The sequence below is a fragment of the Leuciscus leuciscus genome (genome assembly GCF_965113295.1).
Source record: "Leuciscus leuciscus genome assembly, chromosome: 22".
NCBI classification, from domain to species: Eukaryota; Metazoa; Chordata; class Actinopteri; order Cypriniformes; family Leuciscidae; genus Leuciscus; species Leuciscus leuciscus.
The window spans coordinates 22,851,151-22,863,295 of record NC_138746.1 but is presented as its reverse complement, the minus strand read 5'-3'; the positions used below and the strand labels follow the sequence as shown (position 1 = coordinate 22,863,295).

The 12,145-nt window shown below is 40.0% G+C and overlaps 1 protein-coding gene across 3 annotated transcripts in view; it reads right to left on the bottom strand.

Annotated features, from left to right (window-relative positions):
- LOC309486937 (uncharacterized protein) overlaps positions 1 to 12,145 on the bottom strand; it is a 182,420-nt gene that overhangs the window by 82,716 nt on the left and 87,559 nt on the right. The gene's annotated exons all lie outside the window — the stretch shown is intronic.

Below are 12,145 nucleotides of genomic sequence, written 5' to 3'. Positions count from 1 at the left end.
ATTGTCCCTCGAAGAATGAGCAGGACGGCTTTGCTAAATTAATTTTATGGAGACGTCTTATATACATGCACACGGTGCAATTTCAGCAATATGTACACCTTTATTATGAATTCAGCAGACGGCGGAGGAGGACCAGACTGTTTTTTTTTTTGTGTGTCTTTTTCGTATATTTGGGGAGTGTTTGTGAGATCGCTGGTCATGGTTGGATGAAAGAGGAAGAGGAACATTGCACACAAAAGGCAGAGGCTTGTCTGTATCCCCAGAACTGTTCATTTACATAGTCTTTGATTCAACGATGTTGAGTGTGCCAGTGTTTGTCATTTTCATTACCTGCAACATAAAGAGCTCCCAAAAACTGAACCACTTTCATCATCAGGCCTTGTATGAATGCATGTGTGCTGGTAATTTTAGAGGAATTAGGGAAAATGAACCTTAATGACAGAACAACCAGAAAGAATCTCAGCAGATACTTGTATTAGACATTGTCTGAAATTCCATGCTCATCTTCTTGATGTCCTAGTGTGTAACTATGGCCCTATTCTAGGGTGTTGTGGATGGTTGCTTGGGTGTTTCTAACTGGTTGTTTACTGGCAGGATAGGCAGATAACTTGATATGGTTTGAGTGCCTCTTTCATGGTTCTCAAACATGTTGCTTTATGTTGGTTTTAAGAAGATGGCGGGTGGTCGACCAACCAGTGATTGGCTAATATCTAGCTTGGACCAGCTAAAAAACTGTCCCTAAACGGTTAAACCATGCCCTAATCAGACATAAAGCAATTAGATTCCAGCGACAAGCAATTTTTCTGTCCACACCACGACTACAAAAAGTAACAGCCAATCAGAAGAGCGCGTGGGCGGAGTCTCTTTGCTGCACTCGCAATAAAATGGATAAGTAAATAATCAAATTCATAAATATTACACCCTTTTACTAATTAAGGCCCCGATATACTTCAAGCGAAATTGAAGAACGAACTGATGTGACATCATTTCGTACAAAATCAGACCAAAACGAACTTCGTTTGGAGTTCGAAACAGCTTGCCACGGCTGGTAAACACCTTTCTATACAATTGGTCCGTGGCGATTACATAATAGGCAGGTGTGCGTGGAGGCTCGCCTTTCACGTGGAAATCTTATCCGGTTCATTTCTTCTGTTCAGTCCGTCGAGGTCAGACGTCCGTGAGTGAAAACATAAACAGAATGGAGATCTGATTTATAGTAGAAAATGAAGTTGTACTTCTGATGAAATGAGACACTGACACAGTTATTCATGTTTAATCCGGTAAAGCTGCTTAATTTTAAGCTATCTGTTGTATAAAGTGCTATATAAACGTGACGTGACTTTACTTGGAGTGCCGAACTGCAGAGCTCATGCAAACATCCATGTTGCTAGATGTGATCAGATCAGATGCTTTTTTGCTGTTTTCTCAATTTTGTTGTGTTTATTTTGTTATTGAGAGGAAAGCACGCAGCACCTATTTACATATTCATCTAAACGCCGCTCTCAGCTGTGTGGGCGGCGTCGGATGTTCGCTAACAGTATATCGCTGCTCACGTATTTTGAACTTCGTTTTACCCCAAACGAAGAATGAAAAAGAACATATATGGGCCTTTAGGGATGTCCCGATCAAGTTTTTTGTGCCCCCGATTCAATCAGTCATTAAATATTGAGTATCTGGTAATACAGAGTCTGTCCAATATGTATATTTTCCTAGTGCTTGGTGCACACTTCAAGTACATTAAAGTTATTAAAATCAATCCAATGCAGGGCCGTGCAGAGAGTTTCTCTGGGGCAGCTCAAATGTAAAAAAGGGGCATCTATCACAACAGAGGATTTCCAATATAACATTTACTATAGTAATTCTGTTTATAGGCCTATATTAATATAAATATATATTATTCTAATAATAAGATACTCAATGGTAGACATTGTAAACAGACTGTGTGGTCACAATTATGAATATGGGACTACTGATATAAACCTTGTGTTTAATATGTACAATAAGCAGAATAATTGCAATAAAAAGAAAAATTGTGGATTTAAGGTTAGAAAGCATTGAAGCTCGTAGTGTCAGAATGCCAGTCTGTCAGTCAAGCCCGAAGCGGACATCAGACTGTCTGAGACATCTCTGCCATAGCGTGTTGCTTTTGAGCTTCTTCTGCTTTTAAATGGCAGTTGGCAAACCAACTTGAAGGTGCATTTCCCACCACCTACAGCATGGCTTAGAATAGCCGATACTGATCAGTTAAATAAATGCTTAAGTGGCCCCGATACAGATCCTTGAGTCCGGCTCGGGACATCCCTATATTAAAAATACATAGTGAGTGAACGAAACAATCTTTGTCATTTACATTTATTTTGTATACATTTGGCAGACGCTTTTATCCAAAGCATTTCAAGGTACACATTTACATTCTTATCAGTTCTTGCTTTCCCTGGGAATCGAACCCATTACCTTGGCGTTGCAAGCGCCAACGCTCTACTGTTTGAGCTACAGGAAAGCCTCATAGAATACACTTGTTTGTCCACATTGAGTTCACAGTTTGAACGTTCTTGTTTTATTTCATTTGTTTTTAGAGGTTGTCGCTTTCAGTATGGCTATAAAAGGTCACGCAAAATGATATTCAAACTCGCGTTAAATTCTTTACACATTAAATAAAGCACACAACCAGTACCTCATTATCATACTTTGTATGTTGTTGTTCCAGCTGTGATGTCACAGAAATAGAAACCGTTTCTAAAATAAAATCCCAGTTGCTTGTCGCATGTTGCCGTCATGGCTGGTTAGGACAAAAACTAACAAGGAAAAGGTACCTTTTATCGCGTTTCTGGTTACGACACTGTGTTAAGCTGGATTTTCCATTCAATCTCCAATCCACAAGCATGATCCTCTTATCAAGAAGCCTTTGATTCAACAAACAATTTGAATGTATCATTCAGTCTGTAGCGTTAATAAAAAAATTAAAAAAAAATTTAAACACGAGCAAGATTTATACTAAAGAATACATTACTGAAATAATAAGATCAAACTCCACTCCTCCTACTCATCTACTGCAAAATATGTCTGTGAAATATCAATTATAACTGAAGTAGTTTAAGTAATGCCATCATAATTACAATTGTTCTGCTACAGTAAGCAAGGCATTAGTATAAATTGGGAATATGAGGAAATATTAAAGGGAAAATATGTAACTCTCAATATGTAATATGTAATTATCATGGCTTTGAAAGTTTATATCCATCATCTGATTATGCTGTTCAGTGAAAATCAGTCTGGGTGTTATCAGCAGTAATGATATGTTAACACAATGCAGATTCTGCACAACAGTTCAATGAACGGTTTGTTCACGTTTCAGCCTGTGCTTTCTGAAACACATAGGACAACAAAAGCTATATGAAAAAAAAATATATATATTATGCCAAACAGATGATGAATGATGTATTTTTCTAATTATCTTCTCTTTTTGTCCCTAAAATATTGCTCTTATGTGAATATTCTTGGTGGCCATGAGATCCGTCTCATGCATTATAGAAATGAGGGGAAAAAGTGTGAAATGCAAGGCAAAAGTTGTAGATTACATTGATATGATGAATCTGCATTTTAAACACCATTTAAGGTTTCACAATCCAGTAAAGTGGAAGTCGGAAAAACATGGCATGTTGAAATAATGACTTGATCTGATAATTGAGTGTGCCTCGCAAACTGCAGGTCTGGTTTTTTTTCTAGTTGTTCATTGGCTCAATACAATTTTCAGTCAACACCCGTTACATGATCCTTAAGAAATCATTTGAATGTGCTGATTTGGTGCTCAGTTGCACAGTTGTGCTACTTCAAGTGTGAAGCCTTCAGTTGCTAAAGCTTTGAGTACACTTGCAATTGTTTCTTGCAAGTACCTTTATACTTTCAATCCTGGCTAAACACAAATTTTTTTTCCAGAAATGCATCACCCTGTTGTTGTTGTTGATTTATTTATTTTTTCTGAGAGATGAAGGGCATACACACTACTGTCTAAAAAGAAAGAAAGAAAGCAAACTGGATCTAACCAGGACAGAAAGAGACATGGACGGCCCAGGTGCACCACAACATGAGGACAAGTACATCAGAGTGTCTAGTTTGAGAAACAGATGCCTCGCTGGTGCTCAGCTAGAAACTTCACTGAACAAACCAAACACCAGCTTCATCTGTGAAGTGAAGAGCAGACTCTGAGATGATGCTGGCCTTTACATAGAGTTTCAAAGAGAAGCCACATCTGACACTGGCAAAGAAGAACAGTGTTAAAATGGGCAAAAGAACATATAGATGCAGACTATTCTTAAAGGGATAGTTCACCCAAAACATTCTGTCATCATTTCCTCACCCTCAAGTTGTTCCAAAACTGGTTAGCAACATTCTTCAAAATATCTTATTTTGTGTTCAGCAGAAGAAAGAAACTCATACAGGTTTGGAACAACATGAGGGTGAGTAAATGACAACATTTTCATTTTGGGGTGAACTATCTCTTTAAAGGGGTGGTTGATTATGATTTTACTTTTCTAACTTTAGTTAGGGTGTAATGTTGCTGTTTGAGCAAAAACAACATCTGCAAAGTTCCAACGCTCAAAGTTCAAAGCAAAGGAAGATATTTGCTTTTAAAGAAATTGCTTTTTAAAGACTATACAACAAACTGCTGGTAGGGACTACACGAGCTTCCTCTCGGGTTAGTGACATCACAAACCCTACAATTTACATAAACCCCGCCCCCGGAACACGATTTATAGATTATCAAGACAGAATATGCTAATCAATGACTAGAAGATAACTATACATAAGCTACATAAATTCATCAAATAACCATTCAGAAATGTTGTCTACATGTTGTCACTTCTGCTCGAGTCTCTCCATATTTGTCTGACTCTGGTTTGAACATAAAAGGCTAAAAGTTTTTGAAATTGTCAGTACATGTCTGTGTGAGGTAATCGAGACTGCTAAGGACACAAGCTGTTGTAGCTCCGCCCTCTGTGCCGGGAGCAACAGCTCATTTGCATTTAAAGGGACAGACACAAAACGGTGCGCTTTTGCTCGCCCTCAAAAAGTGACAATTTTAACATGCTACATAAAAATATCTGTTGGGTATTTTGAGCTAAAACTTCAGATACACACTCTGGGAACATCAAAGACTTATTTTACATCTTGTGAAAAGGGAATTATACCACCCCTTTAAGAATGGATGCATTTATGTTTAAGCTGTTGAATGAAGACTTTGATTATGAGGTTATGAGAAATGCCTAAGAGATAAAACTTAAGCTGATTATCTGAATAAACTGATAACTAAGTATGTCACAGTGAGGAAATTTTCACACCAGTAAATAAACTTAGCTAGTACAGTAAACGGGGTATAGAAATCGCTTTTGAAAGCGCTCGCTTTTCACGCTCAAATTTGCGATCACGTGTACTCTGTGTATAGGCCTAATTTGCAGGCAACAGAGAGCTGATATCAATATGCCAGGTATTAAAATCACTTTTATCAGCAGCCATATCACCCTGTAGCCCAAGACTGGTTGCCCACTGAAGCTAAGCAGGACTGAGCCTGCATGGTCAGTACCTGGATGGGAAACCTCCTGGGAAAACTAGCTGCTAATAGAGGTGTTAGTGAGGTCAGCAGGGGGTGCTGCTCACCCTGTGGCCTGTGTGGGTCCTAACACCCCAGTATAGTGATGGGGACAATACATTGTCAAAAAGCACCGTCCTACAGATGAGAAGTTAAAACGAGGTCCTGACTCTCTGTGGTCATTAAAAATCCCAGGATGTCCTTCAAAAGATTAGGGGTGTAACCCGGTCTCCTGGCCAAATTTGCCCAGTGGCCTCTGTCCATCATCATGGCCTCCTAATCATCCCCATATATACTCATTGGCTTCATCACTCTGTCTCCTCTCCACCAGTAAACTGGTGTGTGGTGGGCGTTCTGGCGCAATGTGGCTTTCCGTCACATCATCCAGGTGGATGCAGCACATTGGTGGTGGTTGAGGAGATTCCCCCCTTCAATGTAAAGCGCTTTAAGTGCTCAGAAAAGCGCTATATAAGTGTAACGGATTATAATTACTGATGCACTGTGCTGCAACTCTGCAGCTCGTGCTGTATTTCAGTTTATAATTGTAGTGTCCATTGTCCAACTAAACTGAATGGTTTTAATCTGTGTAGAAAAAAAAAAAAAAAAGACAATGGGGGCAGTGCCAGGGCGAGCAAGTAATGTAATCCGTGTACGGCCCAACACTGTGTAACACCGGTAACACCGACAACAAGCGTACTGACAAGAAAATAAGGTCTTTGAATTAAAACAAATTATTGTCAGACCGGGTCATATAATATTTATATTTATATGTACAGCACATAAAATAAAGTGCTTATAGCTGTGGGATGACCTGTTCAGACAAGGGCATCTCTGCATGGCAGAAAAAAAAGGGATCAATGGTGTGACACTTCACCCTTTCACACAGACCTCAGATCACTCACACGCAGCATCACCTCGCTTTCCTCTCTCCCTGTTGCTATGCAACAGAGCGGCCTATAAATTTGACAACATTGATTATTATAAGTTCTTGTGAGGGCCAAGTTTAGGTCACAGACATACATTAGGGAGCAACAGCTGTGGGAGGTGTGTGTGTGCGTGCGTATGTGTGTGTGTGTGTGTGTGTGTGTGTGTGTGTGTGTGTGTGTGTGTGTGTGAAGCATGTATGAGAGAAAGGGAAAAAGAAGGACTGATTAATGATTGTTTATATGCACAGATTTCCAACTCAAATGAACTCATCCAATTGCAGAGTCTGAAAGTACACAACCCTAAACTCTGTAATCCTATGAAAATATCCGCTCACACGAGCATCACACATATTCTCAACAATATTTCTATGTATACAAAGAGTCACATTTATTTATCATACTGACTAGAAGCAATGGGAATCATATGAGGTCAAATGGAACTACTCTGGTTCTGATTCCACAATATTAAAGCTACATTGTGTAATTTTTTAAGTTGATTCTTTGCAAAAAAACACTATTTCTTTCAAAATTATATGTGCTCATTCATGTGTAATTACTTCCACCAACTAATCAAGAATTCTCGTAAGCGTAGAATCTGCAATTCAGAATACATACGAGCGAGTCGCTCGATTGGCGACAGCCATGTTACGCCTCCATCTTGAAAATACATTAGCCAAAGAGGGACATACCTGGAAATTCAAGCTTCGCCTTTCGCGTTTTTACTCAGTGGCACCGTGACGAATGCGAGGGGGAGATTACTCATAATACGGCCACCGTAGGAGTTAAAACGCCCTCGGAATGGGAGGGGCTAGAAAGTAATATTCAGTTGGTACTGTAGTCATATACAATTTCACCGATAGATGGGAGAAAATCCTACACAGTGTAGCTTTAACTACACTACAGTTAAAAAGTTTGGGGTCAGTAATATTTTTTCATTAAAGAAATTCATTCAAGGATGCATTAAATTGATTAAAATAGACACTAAAGATATTTATAATGTTACAAACGATTTTTCTGAAGGATCATGTGACACTGGAGACTGAATGACTGCTGAAAATACAGCTTTGCCATCACAGGTAAAACTTCTGTTTTCAACATTAAAAAAGAAAACAGTTAATTTAATGTATAATAATATTTCACAATATTACGTATTTTAACTTTTTTTTAACATAATAAATATTATTGACCCCAATATTTTGAACTGTAATGTATATACTGTAACTAAACATACTTACAAGAATTGAGTACAACAAAAATATAGTAGTGTGCAGTTCGAATTGAACATGAAAGTGGTTCAATGAGTAGCCTATGTCAAGAACCATTCCACACTATTCAGGGAGTGAGCGAGTCATTGTAGGCCTAAGTTTAACTGATTTATTAAGAACAAACAGCTCATATGAGTAATTTGTTCAGGATTTGGACTCCACTGGTCTCATTGTATGAAGAAAGACATTAGGCCTTTTAACACATACTGTACAGTCTTTTCTGGTAAATTACTGGCACGTTTGAGCTTCAGCAAGAACCAATGAGGTTTATTCTCGTGTTACGCAGCACGTTTGAGCTTCAGCAAGAACCAGTGAGGTTTATTCTCGTGTTACGCAGCACGTTTGAGCTTCCGCAAGAACCAATGAGGTTCATTCTCCTGTTACGCAGTACGTTTGAGCTTCCGCAAGAACCAATGAGGTTCATTATCGTGTTACGCAGCAAGTTTGAGCTTCCACAAGAACCAATGAGGTTTATTCTCGTGTTACGCAGCACGTTTGAGCTTCCACAAGAACCAATGAGGTTTATTCTCGTGTTACGCAGCACGTTTGAGCTTCCGCAAGAACCAATGAGGTTCATTCTCGTGTTACGCAGCACGTTTGAGCTTCCGCAAGAACCAATGAGGTTTATTCTCGTGTTACGCAGCACGTTTGAGCTTCCACAAGAACCAATGAGGTTTATTCTCGTGTTACGCAGCACGTTTGAGCTTCCGCAAGAACCAATGAGGTTCATTATCGTGTTACGCAGCACGTTTGAGCTTTAGTAAGAACCAATGAGGTTTATTCTCATGTTACGGAGCACGTTTGAGCTTCAGTAAGAACCAATGAGGTTTATTCTCATGTTACGGAGTGCGTTTGAGCTTCTGCAAGAACCAATGAGGTTCATTCTCATGTTACGCAGCACGTTTGAGCTTCAGTAAGAACCAATGAGGTTTATTCTCATGTTACGGAGTGCGTTTGAGCTTCCTCAAGAACCAGTGAGGTTCATTCTCATGTTATGCAGCATTTTTTAGCTCCCGCAACAACCAATGAGGTTCATTCTCGTGTTACGCAGCACGTTTGAACTTCAGCAAGAACCAATGAGGTTCATTCTCGTGTTACGCAGCACGTTTGAGCTTCCGCAAGAACCAATGAGGTTCATTCTCGTGTTACGCAGCACGTTTGAGCTTCCGCAAGAACCAATGAGGTTCATTCTCGTGTTACGCAGCACGTTTGAGCTTCCGCAAGAACCAATGAGGTTTATTCTCGTGTTACGCAGCACGTTTGAGCTTCCACAAGAACCAATGAGGTTCATTCTCGTGTTACGCAGCACGTTTGAGCTTCCGCAAGAACCAATGAGGTTCATTATCGTGTTACGCAGCACGTTTGAGCTTTAGTAAGAACCAATGAGGTTTATTCTCATGTTACGGAGCACGTTTGAGCTTCAGTAAGAACCAATGAGGTTTATTCTCATGTTACGGAGTGCGTTTGAGCTTCTGCAAGAACCAATGAGGTTCATTCTCATGTTACGCAGCACGTTTGAGCTTCAGTAAGAACCAATGAGGTTTATTCTCATGTTACGGAGTGCGTTTGAGCTTCCTCAAGAACCAGTGAGGTTCATTCTCATGTTATGCAGCATTTTTTAGCTCCCGCAACAACCAATGAGGTTCATTCTCGTGTTACGCAGCACGTTTGAACTTCAGCAAGAACTAATGAGGTTCATTCTCGTGTTACGGAGTGCGTTTGAGCTTCCTCAAGAACCAAGGAGGTTTATTCTCATGTTACGGAGTGCGTTTGAGCTTCTGCAAGAACCAATGAGGTTCATTCTCATGTTACGCAGCACGTTTGAGCTTCAGTAAGAACCAATGAGGTTTATTCTCATATTACGCAGTACGTTTGAGCTTCCGCAAGAACCAATGAGGTTCATTATCGTGTTACGCAGCAAGTTTGAGCTTCAGCAAGAACCAATGAGGTTCATTATCGTGTTACGCAGCAAGTTTGAGCTTCAGCAAGAACCAATGAGGTTCATTATCGTGTTACGCAGCAAGTTTGAGCTTCCACAAGAACCAATGAGGTTTATTCTCATGTTACGCAGCACGTTTGAGCTTCCGCAAGAACCAATGAGGTTCATTCTCATGTTACGCAGCACGTTTGAGCTTCCGCAAGAACCAATGAGGTTCATTCTCGTGTTACGCAGCACGTTTGAGCTTCCGCAAGAACCAATGAGGTTTATTCTCGTGTTACGCAGCACGTTTGAGCTTCCGCAAGAACCAATGAGGTTCATTCTCGTGTTACGCAGCACGTTTGAGCTTCCGCAAGAACCAATGAGGTTCATTATCGTGTTACGCAGCACGTTTGAGCTTCAGTAAGAACCAATGAGGTTTATTCTCATGTTACGCAGCACGTTTGAGCTTCAGTAAGAACCAATGAGGTTTATTCTCATGTTACGGAGTGCGTTTGAGCTTCTGCAAGAACCAATGAGGTTCATTCTCATGTTACGCAGCACGTTTGAGCTTCAGTAAGAACCAATGAGGTTTATTCTCATGTTACGGAGTGCGTTTGAGCTTCCTCAAGAACCAGTGAGGTTCATTCTCATGTTATGCAGCATTTTTGAGCTGCCGCAACAACCAATGAGGTTCATTCTCGTGTTACGCAGCACGTTTGAACTTCAGCAAGAACCAATGAGGTTCATTCTCGTGTTACGGAGTGCGTTTGAGCTTCTGCAAGAACCAATGAGGTTCATTCTCATGTTACGCAGCACGTTTGAGCTTCAGTAAGAACCAATGAGGTTTATTCTCATGTTACAGAGTGCGTTTGAGCTTCTCATTCTTTCGGTTCATTCTTGAGGTTCATGAGGTTCATGAGTTTTTTTTCTCGCGCGTCAAGCAGGTTCAGTTGAGCTTCGGTTGTTTATGTTTGCTGATCAATGTTCATGTGTGAATAAAAGCCTAAATGAAATCTGTTCATCATATAAAGCAATCAAGTCTCTTCAGAAAATTTGGACTAAACCGCTCAATTCATATGGATTAGATTTACGATCTCTTTATGAACATTTTGAAGCGTCAAAGTAGTTGCTTCAAATTCTGGTCATTTTACGGTAATTTACTGGGATTACTGTGTGAAAGGGGCTATTGTCTATTTATTGTTTGTATTATTGTAATGGCCCCGGTCTTTCTCGTCAAATTCAATTCAGATTTCAAGCTCACAACTTAGCTTAAATGTGATTTCTGTTGCTGTGGTACTGAAGATTCAATCTCTATTCAGCAGAGTATTCAGTATTCAGTGGAGGAATTCAGACATTACAGAACCATTAATAAAACCAAACACGAGAGATCCCCATACTCAGGACAGAAGTTTGCAAAGCCTTATCTGAAAGGTTTTACCATGTGCTTTAATCTTTCATTTGAACCGTGCCCCACACAGTCAAGCCTGGAGAATGCCAGCGTACCCGCAGGACGGAGTACACTAAAATGAGACGGGTTGCTTTCATCTAACCCACTTCTGTCTCGCCAGGAGCAAAGCAAACAAACATCAACCTGGGTAATATTTAAAGCAGCGCTCTAATTCTGATCTGAAATGTCAACAGTCTCACTGAGACCCCGCCTGGGTCAGGTGCCATGGATTACAGAATATGTGTTAAAGGGACGCATGGGGGTGAGGAGGAGGGAATGACGGACATAAAGGCACATCTAGCATTTCAAAAGCTCCAGTAATCTGCTGTGAACACACACTCTCCTACATAGAAGAGGTCGGATGATAAGCCAGAGAGAGCCTGTAATGTCTGTCATTAAAGAATCTAATCCTCTACACACACACACACATATATACACAGTATATATTTCCCATGAGCTGTTGGAATGTTTGGAAAGTAAGTCTCTTTCACTTACATGCATATTCCTCAAGACATTTTGCTGAGATTAAAGAAAAACAATATGAAGGACATTTCAATTGTAATTAGGGCTTCTTTTTAAAAATGTGATGGATGAATATGATGGATGGCAGTATAATGCTGCCTTTTCTACCTTCAGCCTTCTTGACCACACATATGATGCCTTAAAATGCTGTCTAGGTAGGCGGCTCACTGAGTTTTGAAACAGAGCTACAGATCTACCAGTAATAGACTATATTTTCTTTATTGAATTTCCAAGTGGTCTTTTTCCTGTGCTCTCTTTTTCCACTCAGAATCTACAGGAATCAAAGAAAGTGGCTTCTCTGTAATTGGTGTAATTAAAAATCTGCAGAACAATAAATCCTCATGCAATTTAGCTCTTATCACTCATTACAGTTACCCACAATATTTTGTGGATGTTTTTGTATATATACACAGATGTTGCACTGCTCAAATGCAATGCGAAACCCCTGTGAAACACACGCTACAGGACATGACAGCA